At 37.5% G+C, this 6,000-nt stretch overlaps 1 protein-coding gene across 3 annotated transcripts in view; it reads right to left on the reverse strand.

The window, feature by feature from the left end:
- LOC116294172 (potassium voltage-gated channel subfamily A member 1) overlaps positions 1-6,000 on the reverse strand; it is a 22,967-nt gene that overhangs the window by 6,005 nt on the left and 10,962 nt on the right. The window contains exon 1 of one of the 3 annotated variants that reach the window (XM_031701719.2): positions 187-797. The exons of the other annotated variants lie outside the window; for them this stretch is intronic. The gene's annotated coding sequence lies outside the window, so the exon portion shown is untranslated. Of the gene's footprint in view, positions 1-186; positions 798-6,000 lie in introns of those variants that run through there. 3 annotated transcript variants of the gene reach the window in all.

Below are 6,000 nucleotides of genomic sequence, written 5' to 3' on the forward strand. Positions count from 1 at the left end.
TTTCGACTTCGGGCTTGGATTTCTATGGTAATAAGTCCGTGTATTTACAATTGAGAACAAAACAAAAAAGAGAAACTCGCAATTCCCCGTATAGATTGGGCAGATGTTCCTAAAACATCTTTATAAACACTAGTGGTTGAAAGTAGAGTTCCAAATTCCGAACGTGATACATTTATCACAACCTACCATGTTTTGAACATCAGGAAACGAATGAATTTTCGATGCTTTCTCCGGCAAATTTGACCAAAATCCCTGACAATAAATGTCCACCAATTGACTAGGAATTAAAGATCTTCCTCAGGGATTCTCTTTTGCATCGCTTGAGTCAAGTTTAGCAAACAGAATCGTGAAGCGCCATAGTTTTAATGTCGTCCTCCTTGATAGTGACATTGAATGCAAACATTCGTCCGTCTTGTATATATGGCTTACGGACGCAACGAATCAATAATATACACAGTTTCCCAGAGCGATTTGTGTCTTTTCTCTTCGCCGATTGATAGCCTAATTATTTTCTACTTGCACCGATTGTGTGTAGTTTGCGTTTCTGCTGGACGTAGTCGATGACTTGAGTGTATATTTATTGAGCGATCTTCGACAGTCCGCGGCTAACCAAACGAAGACCTAAGAATTCGCCAAACGAGATTTTATCTAAATTCGGTCAAAATTTATGGCTTTCGTCTTTCCATCTTAGTTCTCCAGAATTTTATTCGCCATCGAGCACATATATTCCCAGTGGCTCGGTTTCCTAGCATTTGAAACTCGATTAGAAATTTGCATGACGGTTTGAAAAACCTGTTGCCCCCAGTAGGGGTGAAAATACTACTCTCTCTACCCTCCCTGGGAATGACGATTGTTGTGATACTATCTTGTGGCTTGAGATTAAAGTAAGCGAGCTCGATTCGTGTCATTTCGAGTTTAAGCGAATTGATTGTAATCACAGTTCAAAGCTGTTAACATTTGGCACTTGTGTTCGGTCGATAGAGCATGTCACACTAAGTCTCAACCGAAAAAAATAGTAACAAAAATCTGCCCACACAAATGAAAAATATCTACATCACGCTACACTCGACTTGGGATAAACTTACTTTTAAAATGTAGGAGCTTTTTTGGACAACTTTATGCGGACTCTTGGAAGCCAACACTTTAGATTGATTTGTTTATTTTCAATAAAGACTACACGATTTAAAGTAATTTATTATAGATTTAAAACACGATAGAGTACGCTTGTTCGTACTCGTATTCGGGCATTCGTGAATTTTATACCTAGTGAAGAAATATTAACTGACCAGAATATAAACATATAGTAAAACATTCTTACGTATATAAATATCTAGCTAAATTCTGGGGTATTAAAGCCAGGGTTCGTGTCTATTACAAAGGCCAAATCGGTACAGAAATTCAAGTATTTACATATAAAATCTATATATAGATTTGCGTGTTTTGGAGGTTAAATTTTGACTCACCCGGGTGGGGAAAGGAAAGAATTAGTGTTAGGAAAAAACGTCAAATTGTTTGCGCTGTCCCCATCCAGAAGGACTTTTCTACCTGCTTGCCTGTATTGCCACCCGCATGAATAAATTAAAAGACACAAAAACAGAAAATGAAGAAAACAAACTATTTCAGAAAAACTACTTTTCTCCGCTCGGCAAAAAAAAAAAAAAAACAACTTCAGAAATCTTTTTAGTTTTTTGAAAAAAAAAACAACTTCAGAAATCTTTTTAGTTTTTTGAAAAAAAAAAAATAATAGATAATAATACAAATTTCTCAATGATTTTCATTTCTAAGGATTCTATTACTTAAGTTGAATAAATGTACAAACATATATTTTTGAATATTTTTGTATCAGATTTCGTGAAAGTGTTGTTCTGAAGTGTTAGGAATACTAGCGAGAAGGAGAATATTTACAGAGAAAAAATTCAAGGCAAGAAATTCTGTTTACGAGTAAATATTTTGGGCCGACCCCCTGTAATGAAGAAAACTCAGAATAAATCAACGACACAAAGAAAATACTACTACTACTACGGCATTGAAAAGAAATGGAATGACTGCTAGATAATTGGCATAAACAATCGCGCCCTTTTAGGTGACAGGATCCGCGATGAATAGAAATTTGAATGGAACTGACAACAGAGACTATTTGAGTTTTGACCCATGAAATGGGGCCAAAATCAAGAATAATATCCCGTCCTTCCTTCCAGGAATTTCTCACCGTGCACTAATAATAATAATCATGGCTTTTCTATTTAAAAATAATAAAATTGCCTGTGAAATGATTGGCAGAAAACAATGGGGAAATTATCAAATAAAACTCGCGGTTGCTGTTGACTTTGTAGGAGAATATTGTTCCGATTTTGAACGAAAAAAATACCTCGAAGCGAGGATAAATTCCCATGGAAAACTCAATAATTCATTCTCTTAGAAATTCAGTGCGTAGATCTGAGAAAGTCTATTTTTTAAACCTTAAAATCTTCGAGTAGATAAATAATTGGCGAACCGAGTTTGTATTAATTAAGCTAAAATGAATATCAATATTCCCACTTGTTTTGGTATGTCCAAGATTTTATTAAATTTTTTCACCAGTGGATGGGAATTTTTCCATATGTTTAGTTGGTTGGTACAGAGGGCTAGTTACTCGAGATTTTGTTGGGATATTCTGCGGTTATATTGAGTTACTGTCAAGGAATGTTTTGGAGTTGTTTCCGATGAGTTTTTTTGACAATAGAAAAAAATTTTGGGGGTTAATATAATGTGTAAAATGCATGTGAATTGAGAAACTAAACGATATTGAAAAATTAAAAAAAAAAAAAAAAAAAATTGTGAGGTTCTATCTTAATCGATCGACCGCTTATATCTGAATGCATTTTAGGGTGGTCGCTTATAAAGGTGGTCGCTTATAAAGGTGGTCGCTTGTAAAGGTGGTCGCTTACATGTGTTCTCTTATAAACCTCTCGTAATCGACCATCCTTAGTGTCATGTTAAGGTGGTCGCTTAGAGGTGTTCTCTTATAAACCTCTCGTAATCGACCATTCTTGGTGTCATGTAAAGATTGTCACTTATAAACCTCTCGTAATCGACCATTCTTGGTGTCATGTAAAGATTGTCACTTATAAACCTCTCGTAATCGACCATCCTTAGTGTCATGTAAAGATTGTCACTTATAAACCTCTCGTAATCGACCATTCTTAGTGTCATGTAAAGATTGTCACTTATAAACCTCTCGTAATCGACCATCCTTAGTGTCATGTGAAGATTGTCACTTATAAACCTCTCGTAATCGACCATCCTTAGTGTCATGTAAAGATTGTCACTCATAAACCTCTCGTAATCGACCATTCTTAGTGTCATGTAAAGATTGTCACTTATAAACCTCTCGTAATCGACCATCCTTAGTGTCATGTGAAGATTGTCACTTATAAACCTCTCGTAATCGACCATTCTTGGTGTCATGTAAAGATTGTCACTTATAAACCTCTCGTAATCGACCATATTTGGTGTCATGTAAAGGTGGTCGCTTACAGGTGTCTTAACTTCTGCGGGGTTTTTTCGACCTTTTTCTTGCTGGTCGTATCAAACAGGAATTGCGAGGACAAACCTCGAGAAAGGCACATGTTGCAACCTTGTGAAAATTTCATTAGAACTCAAAATCTTCAGATTACAACAACGCGCTTTAACGAAACCAGTTGGGAGTCGAGTTTTTGGTGTGGTGCAGCGGGAATTGGGAGGCCTGTTTCAGGGTTCGATCTGTGAGTTAGCCATGCCCTGACTTAGATCAGCCCAGAGGTTTTTTCAGGGTTCGATCTGTGAGTTGGCCATGCCCTGACTTACATCAGCCCAGAGGTTGTTTCAGGGTTCTATCTGTGTGTTAGCTGTGCCCTGACTTAGATCAGCCCAGAGATTGTTTCAGGGTTCTATCTGTGAGTTAGCCATGCCCTGACTTAGGCTGCCAACTACGAGAATGAAAGGTGATCGAGAACGAGGGGTGGCTGAAGACGAGATATGTGAATACAAGAGGGGTGGCTGAAGACGAGATATGTGAATACAAGAGGTTGATGACTAGGAGAGGAGGTCCGGCACGAGAAGTTACAGAGTACGAGAAGTCGAATACAAGATGTTAGGCTGGTACGAGAGGTTTGCCTAGTACGAGGGGTTGCCGAGAACAAGGTTTGCCGAGACGTGATAGAGTACGAGTGGTTATCGAGTACGCGATTTGTGACCGAGTACGAATACGAGAGGAGGTCGAATACCAGAGATAGTCGTGTGCAAAGGTGGCCCAAAAAAAAGAGAGAGGTGGCCTAAAACAACAAATGATCGATTTCGAGAAGTGTGTGTTCCAAGAGGTCACGTGGTGAAACATGAAAAGCCGCAGCGACGAACATGAGAGTATCCATCAAGATGTTTACGGCCACAGCAAGGAGTCGATCATAAAACATTTTAAACACGGCAAGTCGGAACAAGTGACAGGTGGTCGAACGAAACAGGTGGGCGAGTCATTGCTAAGATTATTTGTAACGAGATCGTCATTAACACCCACTTTAAATATAACATCACCTGAACTTCTGGAATTTTTGCCTCCATTGAGTAAATTAGCTCAATATTCTTGAGCCGTTGATGGAGTGTTAGGTGCAAGGTCAGGGCTCGATTCCAAGCGTGCCAAATATCATGCGACATCGGTTAGTCACGGTGCTAAATTAGCTTCGTTTGAGTATGACAATGTCACGATCTCGAACGTCACGCAAATCGCGAAAAATTCACATTGAGTATAGAGACGTGCAGATCAGTCTCATAAAACCGATGTGAAATGAAATCACAGTACAGTCGTGCCGTGACCGTTACGGTAATGTTACAGCATTCTCTTTGGATGAATGTTATCCTCGTTAAGTTAAAGTAGGTAGCTTTATTTTTCATCTTATTTCATTCATTTTCATTTCATTTCAATGAAAAAAGAAAGAAAATAAAACATTCGTGACAAAGTGACAAATGCTTGTAGAAAATCGTGGATAAAATAGGAAAATTTCCTAGTTTTGAAAATATTTTCTAAGTTTGAAAAATTGAACGTATTATGGAAAATTCCCGAGTTTTAAGAACCAGCAAAAAGGACAACCGATGACGATAACTATGATACTGATACTAATACTAATACTAATACTGATGCTGATGCTGATGCTGATGCTGATGCAGATGCAGATGCAGATGCTACTGCTACTGCTACTGCTACTGCTACTGCTACTGCTACTGCTACTGCTACTGCTACTGCTACTGCTACTGCTACTGCTACTGCTACTGCTACTGCTACTGCTACTGCTACTGCTACTTTACTAATACTAATAAATAAAATGAAGAAAAAATAAATAGATAAATAAGAAAATAGAGATAAAACAAAACGATATAACGACTTTCAGACCACTAAATCACCAAACTAAGTAAGTACCGCAAAATCCAAGAACTATACTCACGTAATTTGTTTCCATAATTAATTTCAGTTTTGGCGTTTTCTAATGGCACCCTCCGGAGCGACCAAATCACTGACAAGCATCACGAATAATTATTTCATATTTAAATCAAAAAAGATGCTTCTAGACAATGAACCAGCGGCCAGGACTCCTCAATCACAACCAATAAAAATAAATCGCATTTTCGCTTCAAAGAGACTGCGAAAGAAGACCAAAGTCTATTTATAGATTAACGTCGGGTTATTTTGGGTAATTTCAGGTGTTGTTTTCTGAATTTTACTTGTGATGTCGAATAGCGGCAATAATTCACTTTGGTTGGGGCGTTATGCGAGTGTAGACTGACAAACCGCAGTGCGTGGAATGTCACTCATTTGACACGTTTAACAACAACACGAATTTGAAGTAATATAAAAAGAAGTAAAATTTAAAATTACGCTAACCGCAAAGACGTGGTTTTGTTTCGTAACTAAAATCTATTCATGCTTTAAAAACTAGAAAATTCTTTATATTATCACAAACTGAATCTTATTTTAAAAAGGTTTTGAATATG

This window comes from Actinia tenebrosa, unplaced genomic scaffold (genome assembly GCF_029948245.1).
Source record: "Actinia tenebrosa isolate PJP-AT-01 unplaced genomic scaffold, QUT_ActTen_1.0 PGA_scaffold10__47_contigs__length_13832649, whole genome shotgun sequence".
NCBI classification, from domain to species: Eukaryota; Metazoa; Cnidaria; class Anthozoa; order Actiniaria; family Actiniidae; genus Actinia; species Actinia tenebrosa.